This window comes from Macrotis lagotis, chromosome 1, assembly GCF_037893015.1.
Source record: "Macrotis lagotis isolate mMagLag1 chromosome 1, bilby.v1.9.chrom.fasta, whole genome shotgun sequence".
Classification (NCBI taxonomy): domain Eukaryota; kingdom Metazoa; phylum Chordata; class Mammalia; order Peramelemorphia; family Peramelidae; genus Macrotis; species Macrotis lagotis.
In genome coordinates, this window is record NC_133658.1 from 427,693,695 (window position 1) to 427,711,805 (window position 18,111).

An 18,111-nucleotide genomic window follows, 5' to 3' on the forward strand; every position below is an offset into this window, starting at 1 on the left:
GGCAGCTAGGTGGCGAAGTGGATAAAACACCAGCCCTGGAGTCAGGAGTATCTGGGTTCAAATCTGGTCTCAGACACTTAATAATTACCTAGCTGTGTGGCCTTGGGCAAGCCACTTAACCCCGATTGCCTTGCAAAAACCTAAAAAAAAAAAAAAGACTTATTTGAAAACTATATAAAAAACTGGTACAAATTTAAAAGATAAGATTCATTCTTCAATTAATAAGTAGCACATGAAGAGGCAGTTGTCAGGTGAAAAAATAAAAACTAACTGTTTTCATATGAAAAAGTGTCCCAGATCATTAATATTTCAGAAATACATATTAAAGCATTTTTGAGGTTCTGTCTCACTTCCATCAGATTGGTAAAGCTAATAAAAGGGTAAAGAACAAATGTTGGAAGGGGAAAACAAGAACACTCAGGTACTCTTGATTGAATTGTGCCATTCTAGAAAGCAAATTGGAACAGTACCCCAAAAATAATAGTTAAAATTTTTTTGAACTGTGCGTATCCTTTATCCCAGCACTACCCATCCAAAGTGATCAAAGAAAGACTCTAAATATACCAGATATTAATAGCAGCTATTTTTATGGCAGCAAAGGACTGAAAAAACAAGGAAGCACCCCTCAACTATAGAATGACTGAACAAATTATGGTATGTTGAAATAGTGGAATAAATGAAAAACAAGATGATTTCAGAGAAACATGGGAAGATATGTATGAATAAATGCAGATGGATGGAACAGAACCAAGCAACAATTTATAAGAAAATATCAGTATTATAAAACAACTATTTGAAAGATTTAAGAACTCTAATCTAAGCAATGATCAATGATAATTCCTGGAGAGTAATTAATAATAACCATGTACTTATTTAATGCAGGTACTGGGTTAACCTCACAATTATGTCTCATCTGATCTTCTCAACAAGCTGGGAGGTAGGTACAATTATTACCCCTATATTACAGATGCAGAAACTAAGGCAAGCAGAAGTTAAATGACTTGCCTAAGGTCACACAATCATTAAGCATCTGAGGGTACATATGAACTCATCTTTCTGACTCCAGGACTGGGATTCCATCCACTAAATTATCTAGTTGCTCTTAAGGATAAAGACTGATACCCATCTCCTGGCAAGAGAGAAGCTGGATTGACATACAGAATAAAACATACATTTTTGAATTTGGTCAAAGGGGAATTTGTTTTATTTGACTTTGCTTATTTGTTAAAAGGATTTTGTTTTGATGGGAGGAAGGAGACAAAGGTAAGTAGGAAGGGAGAAAAAAAACATATGCTTGCTTATTGAAAAAACAAAATTTAATTTATAAAAAGAAGTCTCTTCCCAGGCCATGATTCAGCCAATGACACCCATTCTGGGAGAGGGGGCAGGACCTCAGAAACAGCACCTCCAAGTTCAGGGCCAGGAGAACCCAGTACAGAATAGAAACAAAAGATCAAAAGAAGACTGAGGAAGCTCATGTCCCTGGGGCAAAGTATTACCCAATTGCAAAATGCAGTGCCAGGTTTCTAAATCTTCCCTCAATACTCTTACTACTGCTTGATATCTGGAACTATTATAAATTGCAGAAACTTAGATTTACTGTAAAATATCTTATTGTGGTAGATAATTGGGGTTTTTATTATTAATATGAAGCCACATTTGGTTCATTGTGTCAGAATCTTATTGAGGACTCTAGGTTGCAATAACAAGTCTTTGGTAACAATCGGACATTGTCTCAAACTCCCTGATTTTTAGTTTTATTATTTTTGTGGGAGCAAAGATTCTCTTGGCTTACTTCAGAGTTTTAGGAGTGCCTCTGAAGGATAAAGATATCTCATTCCTAATTCCATTGACTCAAGCCCCCATTCCAGGACTATTCCCTGCATCCCCTAGCAACCCATAATTAGTACTTCATTTCTATTCAACAAATTAACATCAATTAACTTTTACAAAGAGATAGTGATTTTAAAACTACTGCAATATCTAAAGAACAAACATTGGCCTTTGACTCCTTGTAGGTACCTCTATCCCAAGTTGGGCAGAAAGATCTAAGACTCAATGTAGTTTCTCTATACCTTTGATCCCAACATATTTGTTTTCAAATGTGACATTCATGCTGGAAAAACCTTGAATACTCTTAACTACCTTTGGACTAGATCTGGAAGGTCCCTCCCTGGTCCTAATTTTCATTCCTAGGGGTATCATAGTAGGTTGGCTATGAAAAAAAACCTAGTTTAGATTTGACTTCTAGTCCATTAGATTTCTTGGATACCAGGACATCTTGACAGCTTCCTTTCCTAACTTTCATAAATTCTTAATGTCATAGTCTCCAGATTAATCTCCTTCACCTAAAACAAAATGGAAAAGCAAGGGAAATAGGAAAGGCCTATTTTCTCAAGGCAACAAGATGGCATTGGATAGGGAGAGAACCACAAACCTTTTTCTTACAACTCTGACTTTCTCCAGATACCATCTAACACAAAGGTCTAGCTAGATGGCACAATGGGTGAAGCATAAATCCTGAAGTCAGGAGGACCTGAGTTCAAATCCAACCTCAGACAAAATCACTTAACCCCAATATACAGGGCTATCTCCAGTTGTCCTGATTCATTTCAGGTCACTGGACCCAGATGACCCTAGAGGAGAAAGTGAGGCTGGTGACTTAGCACAGCACCCCCTCACTCAAATCCAACTCACCTAGATATCATTCCATTATCTCCCTCATGCCTTGGTCTTCTTCAAGAAAGGACCATCATCATCTTCATCTAGAAAAAAGTCAACCAAATAAAAATTGAACCAAGAAATTGAGTAGAGGTCAACATTTGAATGCCTCTACAATCAATCAAAGAGCTTCCTACTATCTACATGGTTATCCATCCCTAGTCAATAATAAAATGTCTACACATGCTCCAAAGTCTCTCCAAGACATTTTCACTATTTGCCTCCCAGAATTAGGCTTGCCAGACTCTTCTATATGAGTATTTGCATCAGCTGAGCCCACAGATGGAATCTGAGTAGGTTATATTTGCTATGAGTTTCATTCAACCTTCTCATTTCTACTCATTTATTCAAATTTTATATGTATTTGTAAAATTTTATATATAATTTAAATATATATATATGAAAATTTATATAATCCAATTAGCATATCCCATCACTTTACAAAACACTTTCTACATAGCATTTGGTTAAGTAGACAATGTCCATACAACTCCATTTTATATATATGGAAAGTAGGGCAACGTCTTTGGTAATAATTTGGTTTGAACATTGTCTCCAACTCCCTGATTTTTAATTTATTACTTTTATGGGAGCAAAGATTCTATTGGTTTATTCTCAGGGCTCTAGGAGTGCTCTAGTGCTCTAGTAAGTGGCAGAGTTGACCACACAAGCTCTGACTTCAAATTCCCTGCTATTTCCACTATATCAAACCATCAAATGAGTTTTCTTATTATCTCTTCTTTACCAAAGTGAATTCAGAAAATGATCGAAAAAAACACTATATTTGGCATTCAGAACTCTGGGTCTCTGTGCTGACTGTGCTGTTGACCTGTTGCTATTCTGTCATTTCAGTCATATCCAACTAATCATGACCCCATTTCAGATTTACTTGGCAAAGATACTGAGTGATTTGCTTTTCCTCTTCCTGCTGATTTGACATAAGAGGAAACTGAGAAAAATGGACTTAAACAACTTCCCCAGGGTCATATAGCTAATATCTGAGAATCTCAGATATTACATAAGCTTAGAGATCATATGTTTCAATCCCCTTATCTATAGTTTTAGAACCTGAGACCTAGTGAGGAAAAGAGATTTCTTTTCCTCACATAGGTAGTAAAATAGTAGAACCAGTCCTTGAACCTACCACCTCTGACTTCAAATCAAATCTTTCCATTGACATTAACTGAGTAAGTCCCTCAACCTTCCTGAGCATCCATTTTCTCATTTGTAAAATGAAGGAATAGCCAAGAAAACAGCTATGGTCCCTCCCAAATTTAAAGTCTTCAGTTTCTTTATTCTAATGTCCCTTCTGGATGTAAAAGCCATCAGAAATTCTAGGAAATATTTGTTAAGGAAACATATTTTGTATGGGGCAAAATGGAAAGTAGCTAAGACTAAGATACAAACTGAATTTCAGCTATGCAGCTGTTCTATTGCTTTTAGAGGATTGATTAGTTTGTTTACTCTACATATTTCCAACCTTCCCAATTGTTACCATTTGTAAGAAATTCCTTGGTCTTCTCAATGTGGTCAGAGAGTGTAGAGGTTGTAGGATGCTGGATGATAGATGGCCAATGCTCTTTCCACGATGGATGAAGCATAGCAAAAAATTTGGACTCTGTCAAGAGGAGACTCAAACAGGCAATTACAATGGCCATATCTTTTGTTTTCTTCTCCTTGGGTTTTCAAATGAGACACTCTCAATTATCGTTTTGCCAATCCCTTTACTTCCTTATACTTTGAAAAGTCACAAGCCACCACAAAACTGTTTTCCTCTTTCACCAACGCACTTCAAACTCTGGGGCTACCTAGCTAGCGGCAGGATTTAATTAGTTTCAGGATTTTTGAAAAGAGTCCTCAGTTCAACTTGACCACAGTTTACTCTGTGGCCAACATGACTGAATTCCAATGGCATCTCTCTGTTGAGCATCCTACTTTGGAAGACTAATACAGTGCTTTCAATGGCAAACAGAGTTTGAAGAAATATGGGCCCTTGGTGACTGAATTGATCCAGTTATGGCCTCCATGATACTAAAACTAGAGAATATAATTCCTCTTCCCTCTTCCCTCACCCTCAAAATAAATCAATCAAAAAGTTTCTTATTATTCACACTTGCATTTTCTTACAATGTTAACTTAAGAGTTTATTACAAAAAAAAGATTAAAATCATCTTTTTCTCTACTTAGCCAACTCTAGTAGCTTTTTAATAAATAAATAAAATCTAAACTCCTTTGCTTAACTTTTAAAGTCCTTCATACCCTGGTCCCAACCTACCTTTCTAATTTTACTGGATACTCCTCTTTTTTTTTTTGCAAGGCAATGGGGTTAAGTGGCTTGCCCAAGGCCACACAGCTAGGTCATTATTAAGTGTCTGAGACTGGAACTCAGGTACTCCTAACTCCAGGGCTGGTGCTCTAACCATTGTGAAACCTAGCCGCCCTGGATCCTCCTCTCTTACACATAATTTTTGACCTATTCAAACTGGCCTTCTCTCCGTTCCTCACCTAAAACATTCCAATTCCTTTGCCAGTCCTTGGCCAGTCCCCACAATTGGAATGCACTTTCTCTTTGTATTCACCTCTCAGTTTTTCTTCTCTACCTTTAAATTGTGCTCAGGTATGACTTTCTGCATAAATTCTTTACTGATTGATCCCTCCAAATGCTAGTGCTCTCTGTGCCAAACTACTGTTTAAATACTTTGTATGTTGTACATATTTGTATATGTACTTAATGTCTCCTTAATTAGAAATATAAACTCATGGACAGCTAGGTGGTGCAATGGATAGAGCACCGACCCTGGAGTCAGGAGGACCTGAGTTCAGAACCAGTCTAGTCACTTAATAATTACCTAGCTATGTGACCTTGGGCGAGTCACTTAATCCCATTGTTTTACACAAATATAAATTCATTTTTGAATTGAATGTTTTACTTTTTGTATTTATATCCTAAGGGAGGGAGGGACGGAGGAAGAAAGGGAGGGAGGGAAGAAAGAAGAGAGGAAAGGAAGAAAGGAAGGGAGGGAAGGAGGGAGGAAGGGAGGAAGGAGATCTAGGAAGTGCCTACTGTAAACCAGGCATTACAATGAGCACTTAATAGATACCTGTTGATTAAACCTGAACCTGAATAAACACCTCTCTGTTTAAAAATGACAAAAATCCAAAAAACATATTATATAGGTGAAATCAACTGGAAGGTATCATAAAGTATAAATTTAATCATCATCACTATTGTTGCTATTATTATGCAATGACTCACAATTATTTCCTCACACCTATGTAGTGAAGATGAAGGGGAAAATGTTTACAAGTATAATTATTTTCATTATAAAGCTAAATGAAGCCATAAGAGGTTAATTTGCCTGCAAACATTATAACTAAGCAGCACAATATTCTGTACATATTTTAATAGTCATTTTAAATAAATTATTGCAGAATTCCAGAAAATGGAACATTTAAAAAACAATTTTGAAATGTGAATAATCAATCAGCCAACTCTCATTTTTATAACTAAATAAACCTAGGGAGTCCCAAGAACATGATACTCATCATCATCCTAACATGGTTTTATAATGCTTTAAGATCTACAAGAACTTTCTTTCCAATTGTCCTGTGAGGTATCTCAGAATATTACAGAATTTTAGAATGAGAAAGGTCCTTAAAGAGTATTAAATGAATGTGGTTCCCAAATTGTTTCATTCCCTATGATCCTGAGCTTTCAATAATCTTTCCCATACCCCCCATTCCATCTGAAAAAAAAATTCCAAAGTTTAGAATGCATATGCACATAATAAAGAGAATGTAATTTAATTGTGTACATGACATTTTATTATCATAAAGTTAAACATTTATCACAGCACAGGTGCATAAATTAATTGGACCTTTTATTATGCATTTTGTCAATGAACAATTTTACTCTTTATTTATAATTGTTGAAAAAATAGCCACAAATCATGTTCAGCCTCCAAATTCTTTTTTGTTTCAATTTGCTTGAGAACAGGACTGAAAATTCTGAATCACCAAGATAATATGATAGAAACATAATTCAAATTTTGTGAGGATATTTAGATAGTATGGGAAACACTTCTCCAAGGGTATACTAAGAAGTTTATAACTTTATTGATTGGAAATCAGAATTTCTGATATTAAGAAGATCAATTATTTTATCTCTCACTGGGCCACCACCACTCTCTCTTTTTTTTTTTTTTTAGTTTTTGCAAGGCAATGGGGTTAAGTGGCTTGCCCAAGGCCATACCGCTAGGTAATTATTAAGTGTCTGAGACCGGATTTGAACTCAGGTACTCCTGACTCCAAGGCCAGTGCTCTATCTACTGCGCCACCTAGCCACCCCTCACCACTCTTTTTTAATAGGAGTAGGATTTCATATTCAAACCTCATTCATTTTGTTTAGTCAGTAAATTCCTTCAAATGCCTCTTTTATACTCTATACCTTTACTTTCCTAATTCCACTTCCTTATCATCTCTAATCCACAATCTTTTTATTAACATGATTCATTTGGAAATATTTTCATAGTATAATATAATTACTTATCAAATATCCTTGGGAACCCAGAATATTGGGGATTGGGTAGGGTATACCTCTCTCATGTGATAATGAGGAAACTGAGGCCCAGGAAGGAAAAATGAGTTGCTCAAGACCATACTGCCAAATGGCAGAATCACTACATCCTATGATCTGACAACCTCTGAAATTCTTGTCAACTCTCAATCCTATGATCCTGTGACTTGCTCCATGTGACACTTTTTGCTAGGAGCAGAAAATGCACTTGAATCCAAATCTTCTGACTTGAGAAAGCCCTCTTTCCCACTGATAAGTCATTTAACACTCAACTATAAAATGAGGTAAGTCATTGTTGTCCTACTCAACTCACAGAGTTTTTTAAGGAAAGTATTTGACAAACCTCCAAGTTCCTTTGAAATATGAGCTACTAATAATAGTGTTCTGGAAATATAGCTATTTTACCTCTACAGATTAAAAAACTGATAGTGTTTCATTGTACAAATGTGAGCATTATAACAAGTTCCAGGTTTATAGGAATACATGAGTATTGATTAAGTTCTCTATATATTTTAGAAATGAGTCCCTTGTTAGAAACACTAATTGTGAAAATTATTTTCCTATTTTCTGTATTCCTTCTAATCTGAATTGGTTTTATTTGGACAAAGATTTTTTAATTTAATATAGTCAAAATCATCCATTTTACAATTTATAATGTTCTCTATTTCTTATTTAGTTAAAAACTTCTCCCCTCTCCATAGCTCTGATGAATAAAATATTTCTTGTTCTCTTAATTAGACTCCAAATCATTATTGATAAGACAAATACATATTAAACCAGCTCTGAGGTACCACCTCACACTTACCAGATTGGCTAAAATGACAAAAAAGGGAAATGACCAATATTGGAGAAGATATGAGAAAACTGAGACACTGATGTACTTTTGGTAGAATTGTGAACTGATTCAACCAATCTGGAGCACAGTTTGTAAACTATGGTCAAAGGACAATAGAGCCATGCATACCCTTTGATCTAGCAATATCATTTCTAGGTCTATATCCCAAAGAATTCATAAAAAAGAGAAAAGTCTTACATGTTCAAAAATATTTATAGCAGCTCTTTTGGAACTTGAGGGGATGCCTATCAATTAGGAAATGGTTGCATAAGTTATAGTATATGAATGCTATGGAGTATTACTGTTCTTCAAGGAAACATGAGTGACTGGACTTTAGAGAAGCCTGGAAAGACTTGCAGGAGCTTATGCTGAGTGAAGTGAACAGAACCAATGGAACACCATGCACATTAACAACATTGTGAGATGTTCAACTATGATGAACAGCAACTTAGCAATTCAGTGATCATGGATAATCCTGAAGGACCTGTTAAGGAAAATGCCATCCACATGGTATATATTCTGAATGTAGAGCGAAACATACTATGTTCACTTTTAAAAAACTCTTAAAATTCTTTTCCCTTTCTTTCTCAAGGATTTCCCCCCATTAATTCTAATTTCTTTTTCCCAACATGACTAATATGGAAACATATAAACACAGTTATAAATATACAACTTTTACCAGATAGTTCACTGCTATGGGAAGGAGGAGGGGAGAAAGAGGGAAGGGAGGATGGTAGAAAATTGTGGAACTCAAACTTGCAAATGGATGAATGTTGAAAACTAGCTGTGCAGGTAATTGGAAAAATTAAGTTAAATATCCAAAAAAAAATAAAGTTTTCCTTCTTCCTCCAATTCAGTTCTGGGTCTAACTCATCTACGATCATCAGTGCTTACTCAGATACATATATAGTCTCTTTTAATCATCCAACAGAAAACCTAGACCTATCAAGAAATCTTGTCATCTTCCCTGATGCCCTGTTTGTAACTGATTCCCACCCCTACTTAGCACTTCTTGCTCTGAGAATAGGATTCATACAAATTCTAACATTTATACTGAAAAGACAGAACAATTAGCTATAATATGACCCATTCAACATTGCAGTGATACCTCAGACCAAAACTTCCTTCCCTGATTATCATTTTCCTACATTTGTTGTAATCTCCTATTAGAATATAAACTCCTTCTGGATAGAGAATGTGTTACTTGTGTATTTATATCTCCAGTACCTCACACTATATGTGGCACATAGCAGGTACTTAATAAATACTTTTTATTCACTTGCTTATTTATTTGCATATCATTGGGGAGGTTCTGAAAATGTTCTTGTACTTGATGAAATAAGTACAATATCATACTTGAAGAATAACTTATGGAGGAACTCAGCATCTATAAGCAATCTCTCTTTCATTTATATATTATACAGAATCTTTTATGACATTGGTGAAGAACTCCGATGAAGATCATCTACTTATTTTGATCTCATTAACATTAACCAGATTGAATAAAGAGAATTTTTTCTGTGGTAGTATTTTCTAAGGAATCTCATATGACCTCAACATATGTACGAGAGGTTCCTTATTATAGAAGAACTGTTAAGACCTCATTTTGCTTCTTTGTAAAGTACAGTAGACTTTTCAGTTCTCTTCTTTCTTCATTCAACTGTATAACTTATAAAGATGTGATTTGCTTTAGAAATTTGTTTACAAAAGCCTACCTGTTCCTTGCTCATATTTTCATCAAGGATACCCTCAATGCATATGTAGATCATTTTCCAAAAGTTCTTTAAATATAATAAAGTAGGTATATGGGTAAGTAGCCTTTAGGGGAATTCATATCATCTGAATATTTTCCCCAATCTTTTGTTTATCTTCTCCCTGAGATCTCTTGCATAATGTTCCTTCCAGATTTTGTTGCCTCCAGCACAGAAGTCTTTAGTATGTCTGTCCTTGAACTAAAGCAGCCATTCTTCCTGACTTCAATGCATCATTTCTATGTCGTCATATATGGGATTGAGGTATTAGGACCAAATCAGTTGACAAATATTTATTACTCATTTGTATATCAATTCTTCACTATGGATCAGCCACTGTGCTAAGTACTAGGAATGCAAATAAAAGCAAAAATACTGCCCTCAGGGAGCTCATATTCTTTGCATTTTGAAGAAAACAACATGTAAGGAAATAGACACATTCAGAGAACAGTAGAGAACATGGTTGGTAATCTCATAGTGTAAGGCTCTAGAAGGTGGAAGGGGCTGTGGGAGGTACTATGGGACAGACCAGGAAAGACAGCAGTGCTGACAGGAATGATGTTCAGTATAGAAAAATTTAACAAATTTTTCCATTTTCCATCTAGCTCCCTATTTGTTTTGTATATGAATATGCTTAGTTTTTATATAGTTCATCTGAGTGTCACACTAAGATTTTTATTCGTTTATTTTTGCATCAACTGATTTTCACTGTTTTTTCTGAGGCAATATTGGTCTCAGTTCTTCATCCTCCTCCTCTGTAATGTTTTATAAAAAGCTTGAGTTCTAAACTGCCATAGCCCTGGGCTGGCATGTCTCCCTGTGTGGGAAAGAGATCCAATACTCTCTGGCTAGAATGGTTTCTGGGATCTTTTTGTTTTCTTATGTCAGCAACTATTTTACATTGTATAAATTTTTATAGGAGATGTTGAAGATCAAGGCAATACCTTTGTGAGGGGTATTGTTTGTTTTTATCATTTTCCTTTTGCCTTTTAGCCTCTTTAAGACTCCATTTGTTCCTCTGTAAACAGTGAAGATTGGACCAGATAATAACCCTTTCAACTCTAAATCCTAGGTTCTTGATTACAGTGGAAAAAAGCATTGGCTACCTGGGTTCATAGCCCCTTCTCTGACTTGTGTGATATTGCATGTCAAACTTATTGTGTCTCATTTTCCATTGTAAAGTGTAAAAAATTTAATGGGAAAAAAGAAATTAGTAGTCCCTTTGAATATCACTTTTTTGAACCTACAAATCTTGCAAAATTACATTTTTGGTTAAAAACATTCTCTATACATTTGCTCATTTGAGCTTTAAAACCACCCTGTCAGAGGAGTCCTATTCACATCCTAAAGATGAGAAAACTAAGGTCTAGGTGAAGTGATTAGTCCATAATTATACAAGTAATTCTAGTCATAGACAGGCTTTTAAACCAGTTTTTCTGTGCTCCAAGTAAAACATTCCATTCACTATAGTATGGCCAGCAAGTAAATAGAGGATCTTGGTCTCTAAAGCTGTCCTCCAACTCTAAGCCAAAGGTTCTTTCCACTAAGCCATGCTGACACTCTTAAGAATAAGTCCCTTGGTTCTTAATATGAAATAACACAACATCCTAGCAAGAAATATCCTAGAGCATGCAATCAGAAAATGAAATTTCTATCTTGGAATTTTAGAACTAGACAGGACCCCAGCAACTTTCTAGTCTGAGATCTTCATTTCTTACCTGCAATATGGCTAAAGATCATGGTGTTTTAGAGAGGAAATATATTTTAAATGTCCAATCATTCTAAAAGTAAAAGTGTTGACTATATATGATACTTCATGTAATCTACTTGAAAAATTTGTTCACCATATTTTCAGATTGTAAATTCCTTCATGGGAATGAATATCTCACCTTTCATCATCATCATATCCCCAGAGTTCACCCACAAGGACTGGCTCATGAAGATAGAAAATAAGGGTTTGATTCGTCATTGTTGTCTTTTCTTTTTAAAGAAAATCAGAGACAAAACTGGGGTATGTCTTGATTTGCACATTAATTGAATTTAAGCCAGACAGAGTTGCACAAAGTCATCAGTGTCACTCTCTCTTCCACAGTTGTTGGAGGCCATCTTGACAAAAGTCAAGATGATTGGTGATGGCCTGGGATGGAGTGGATGACCTTGGTATCTTTGATGCTTGTTCAAGGTCTAAGTGCTCCACAAGGCCTGCCTCAGCCTCTTTCTTTGCCAATGAAACAAATTGTTCTCATCTGTCACTTAAGCCAAGAGTAATCCTATATGCCTGGGATAGACATCCCTCTAACTCATCAACAGGCTTGAAGCCCCTCAGTTATTTTCAATGGGCTTTAGCCCATCTACAGAGAAGATTTTACCACAGTGTTGGCTTCTGTACATGCTATAGTTTCTTGGAGCCAAAGGTTTGATTTTTGATTGAATTGATAAAATCCTTAACCCTTCCAGGTGTGATAAAAAAAATTGGATTTTTAGTCAAATAAATGAGTCCCAATCTCACTCTTGTTACTTACTGGTTGTGTGACCCTGGGCAGTCATTTCATTTTCCAGGTCTAAGTTTTCTCATCTCAAGAAATCAATAAAAAAAAGTCATTGAAGATATATTAGATGTCAGACACTATGTTAGGTGTTGGGGATACAAGGACGAAAATGAAATAGTCCCTCTGCTCAAAGAACTCTTATTCTATCAGGAGAGACAGCATGTGTTCTTCTAAGCATAAGGATAGTGCTGTACCAAAGGATCTTTAAGGTCCCTTCTACTCTGAGCCCCCATGATGCTATATTTCAATTTTTTTCTATTTAAATATTAAGGAAAATGTTATCAGTTAAAGTCATGCAACAGCAATTTCTCCCTTCATTGGGTCCCAAGCTCAAGATGTTACTGAAAAAAAATAGCTTTTTCCTGCTGATCCACTAATTTTAAAAGAGAGACAAGTGTGAGCAAACAAAAGCTGTTACCTCGAAAACTGGGACCAAAAAATCTAGAAAATGCCAGATATGTTTGCTGCTAAATAAACTCATTTACTTATTATTTTAACCCATTCACTTTCAGAAAGTCGACCTGTTAAAAGCCTAGCTAATTAGATTCCATTTGCATATAATATTTGCTAGAGGAATATGGAAGAAAATTCAATGCTTAATAAGCCTACATGGTGGTCCATCTTTATTCTAGGTCACATATTGAAGCCTGGGTCTATAAATTAATGCACCCTATAATTTTGGTAAGGTACTTTAGAATCTTCTACATTCATATTCTCACATAATTCACACAATGACCCTAATAAGGTGTGACACATTATCTCCATTTCACTAATGAAGAAGCTGAGACTCCAAGCTAGAAAGTGGTTGGGTCAGGATTTTAAATTTATTTCCTTGTAGGAAGTATTTATATAAACATTTACATAACTATTACATAAATCAAAACATATAATTAAACATTAAATAATAATACTATAAGTTATACATATATATATATATATATAAATGTATAAAGGATATTAGACAGAAGAAGATGAACTATTAGGAAGAGAAGGATCATTGGGGAGTTGGCATGGGAGCAGGTAGAGATCCTGAGAAGGAATCATGAAGGAGGAAAAGGATTAGGATCTGGAAGAGATCCAAAAGATTAAACAAAATTGCAAAACCTAGGGGTGGAAAGGAATATTTGAGATCATCCTGTCTGACCCTTTTATTTTGCAAAACAAAAAATGGAACAGTAGATAAAAGTGATTTGTTCTAAAGTCAAACAGTTTGCAAGGAACAGAACTGGGAATTCAACCAAGGTTTCTTGCCTCTAAATCCAGTATTCCACCACAAACTACCTTTTACTCCAATCCTCATCTTGCACAGACCCAAAAAGGAAGACCAGTGAATGATCCAAGATCACACAGTTAATGACCATGGGAACCTTGACCCTAAGTCTCCTCTCTCCAAGCTCATGCTTCTACTCCCTTAGAATTTTCATCAGAAAGAGTGGGGATATGTTTTTATTTCATAACCTCCTCCTTGGGGGATCATACAGGATAAATTTTAATCATTTACAATCTGCGGAATGCAGAAGAATCATCTGCCAGTTTAGGATTCCAGGCAGCAAATAGGCCGGAGAATGAGTTGATCAGCTTCTCATGATGGGAGAAAATTGCCACAACTCAAATCTGTCCACATCTCCTTTGCATGTTGAAGTTTAACCATCTTTGAAACCTAGTTTGTATGCCTTTTTCCTCCAAGAGGTCTTCCTTGATGTCTCCTCTTTATGAAGCCCTTCCCCTGTGGATCTCATAATGCATTTTTTTTTATTGCTCCTCTTTTAAGGCACTTAGAATGCAGTATTAGGAAAAGGCATTGGACTTGGTGCCAGGAGACATGTGGGTTCTAATTCTGTGTCTGACATTTACTAGCTGTGTGACCCTAAAAAGCTTTAATCTCTGAGTCTCAATGTCCTCATCTGTAAAAGAGGGAAAATAATAACAATGATCTGAGGATTATTGTGAGGAATCAGTGAGATAGAGACTGTCTTTTGTGAACTCTAAAGTCACATAAATGTTTGTTGTTGCTGCTATCTCTAGACACAGTGTGGGATAATGGATAGCAAGTTGGTCTTAAAAGCAGGAAGACCAGGGTTCCCAACCCATCACTGACATATACTGACTGTGGCAGACTGACCAAATCATTTAAATCCCTCAGTCCTTCAGGTAATTTCCTAAAACTATATAATGGAGTTGATAAACTGCTTTAGTAGAAGGATTCCCTCATGAGGAATTTCTCATATCAATATAATCTCAGGTCTGAATCAAACAAAACAAATCAAAAAACACTATTTGTAAAGGATGCCTAAAGTTACCTGTTGCAGTTTGATGTAATATATCTGGGACAGCTAACTGTCCATTGTATTTAAAGCTCCTGTGGCTATTAGTACCATTATCCAAACATGAATGAACCAAGATGGTGAGCCAAAGCTTTCTAATCTCAGGAAGGTTTGGTTTGGGGGCTACAACTCCCACTTGCAATGCCCTGTTGTGGTTTGTGCTCTATTCAGTAGGTGTCTTTTTGGGGTATGAACACTGAAGGGACAATTCGGGAATCTGCTCAAATGATCCTTGATGGCGTTAAGACTTCAAGTACTTCAATGTTTTGAATGCTGACTTAACACCAGGTAGACACAATGCTTGAGCTTGAAGGAGATAGACATTACCTACTCTTAAGGAATTTAGAAGAAGGATAAGATCCTCAAGATTCCATGAATGAATTTCCCTGCTAGAGTTTACATATTCCTCCCTTAAATATTCCTTCCTTCCTCTGAATCTTTATTCACTTTAGTTTTTAAGGTATAATCTACCTCCCTACTGTGTTTTTATAAATTAACTTTTATTTTCAGCTCTGAATTCTCTCCTTTCCTTCTTCTCTTCCCCCACCTATAGAGAAGGCAAGAAGAGAAAACTCATTACAAATATGTATGGTCAGACAAAACAAATTCCCACATTATTCATATCCAAGAAAATAAAAGAAATAAAAGAAAATATGCTTCAATTTTGTACTGAGTCCATCAGATCTCTGTCCATAGATGGATAGCATTTCTGTTTGGTCATTGTTTTGATTAAGAACAGCTAAGTAGTACAGTGGATAGTGTGGGGCCTGGAGTCAAAAAGACTCATCTTCTTCAGTTCAAATCTGGTCTCAGACCTTTACCAATGTGTAACCCTGGCAAGACACTTATCCTAGTTTGCCTCAGTTCCTCATCTGTATAAGGAGCTGGAGAAGAAAATGGCAAACCATTCCTGTACCTTTGCTAAGACAATCCCAAATGGAGTCACAAAGAATTGGAATTGAAATTGTCTATAAAACAGTATTATATTGAACAGTTACTAATTCTTTCACAATATTTTGCCAATATTGTTGTTTTATAAATTGTTCTCTTGGCTCTCCTCACATCACTTTGTATCAGTTGAATCTAAGTCTTCCCAGCTTTTTCTTAAATCACCCCCTTCAATTTTTCTTATAGTACAATAGAATTCCATCACATCATATATGACAACTTGTTCATTCATTCCAAAAATTGCTAGGTATTCTTTGCTCGATTTCTTGCCAAAAAAGAAATGTCACAAATATTTGTGTACTTGAGATTTTTTCCTCCTTTATTTTTTTATCTCTTTGAATCATAGCTCTAGTAAAAGAGCATGCATACTTTAACAACTTGGGGGCTTAAATCCTAATTGCTTTCTAGAATAGTTACCAGTTCTATCAGCAGTGCACTAGTATACTTACTTTCCCGACTTCTTCTCTAGCATTTATCATTTTTGTAATCTTAGCCAATCTTATGGTGGTGCGATGACATCTCAGAGTTGTTTTAATTTGCATTTATTTGATTATAAATGCTTTAGAGTATTTTTTCATGTGACTATTAATAGTTTGTCTTTCTTCCTCTGAAAACTGCCTATCCAACTCCCATCAATTGGAGAATGGCTCTTATGTTTATAAATTTAACTAAGCTCTCTATATATTATCAGACAAAATTGTTGCAAAGATTTTTTCTTCTAATATTAACTGCAGTGATGCTGTTTGTGCAAAAAATTTAAGTTTATATGATAAAAAGATCCATTTTTCCACCTCTAAACTTCTCTGCCTCGTGTTTGGTCATGAGTTCTTCCCCATACTTATCTTACAAGTAATTTCTTCCAGGTTTCACTATTTTGCATACAGTGTCCAACTTAATTTCTAAATCATATACACATTTAGAACTTCTCTTGCACATGATGTGAGATGTTGGTGAGATATCTAGTTTTGGTCAGACTATATTTCAGTTTTCCTAACAGTTTATGTCAAATAGTGAGAATTGTCCCAATAGTTGAGATAGTTGAGTTTATTAAACACTAGGTTACTATGTTCATTTGCTTTTGGAAATTGGGTACTGCATTTAGCTCACTAATATTGCAACTTTATAATATAGTTTGAGATTTGTAAAATTACTTTTTTTCTCCCTTCCCTCTACCACCCCATTAAATAGAAACAAACACCAAGTTCAGGCTCTCATAACTACTTATTAGACTAGTGTCACTGCCTCCTAGCTTCTCTCCTAACCTCCAATCTCTCTCCTTTGCAAAGATGCTCAAGAAACCTTCTTAAGGTACAACTGAGATTATTTCACTCCTCTCTATTAAAATTTTTCAGTAACTCCACATTGCCAATGTAATAAAATACAAATTTCTTCTCTTATATTTGAGACCTCATACAATCTGGCTCCCACCTGTCTTTTCAACATGAATTCCCATCTTTCTATATTCTAGTTGAACCAAATTACTACATTTCTTTCTATTCTCTGAGACTGCTATACATTTTTTGTAGATCATTCCCAATGCCTGGAGCAGGCTTCCTCCTAAAGTGGAAATAACATTGGAGCCATAAGAGACCTGGCTTCCATTTCTGTGTCTGATGCTTACAAACTATGTAACCCTGGGCTCATCTATCAATCTCTCTGTGCCTCAGTTTCCTTATCTGCAAAATAGAGATAATGGAAATTAGAGTGTGGCTACCTTATAGGATTGTGGTGGTAATCAAATGGGATTATACATGAAAAAATACTTTATAAATTTCAAATTTCTTGTTATTGTTAATGATAGCATTGTCTTCCATTATGACCCTATTCAGAAAGCCTTCCTGGACTCCTTCCCAGTCTCACATCTCTATTTTGCCTCTCCTGCACACTTAGCACAATTCAACTTGCATTATATTTATTTATTTATTGTCTTATCTTCATAGTAGATTGCAAGATCCTTGAGAATAAGAATGTCCTTTAAAAAATCTTTGCATTCTCATGCCATGTTACAGTGCTATAATTAGAAAGCATCTAAATGTTCATCAAATTTAGATAGCAATAAACAACCCTGGGCAAATTAGTTGTGGAGGGGGGTGGTTTTGTTTGTTGTTACGATTGTTTTTGTTTTTCATCTCCCTGTTCATCAGTTATCCACAAAGTTGCTAGGTGACTCCAGTTAAGTCACCTGATTCTGGTCTTTAGTTTTCTCTCCTGTAAAAATGGAAATAATAAAATTTGCATTATGGATTGTTATAATGAAAATGCTTTATAAACTTTCAAACACCAGAGCTCCTTTTTAAATTTTTAACAGTAGAAAAGAGTTGCCAGGATAAAGTCAATTAGTTTCTGGTTAATAGATAGCCTCTCTGAATCTTCTAGAGCAGAAGATAGTGTCTCATGCCCTTCTTGT

At 35.6% G+C, this 18,111-nt stretch overlaps 1 long non-coding RNA gene across 1 annotated transcript in view; it reads right to left on the minus strand.

Moving 5' to 3' along the window:
* Window positions 1-16,954: 16,954 nt before the first annotated feature.
* The window catches only part of LOC141518734 (uncharacterized), a 56,526-nt gene continuing 55,369 nt past the window's right edge, over window positions 16,955-18,111 (minus strand). Inside the window, exon 5 of the long non-coding RNA XR_012477273.1 lies at window positions 16,955-17,912. This is a non-coding gene — a long non-coding RNA (uncharacterized LOC141518734). The remainder of the gene's footprint in view (window positions 17,913-18,111) is intronic.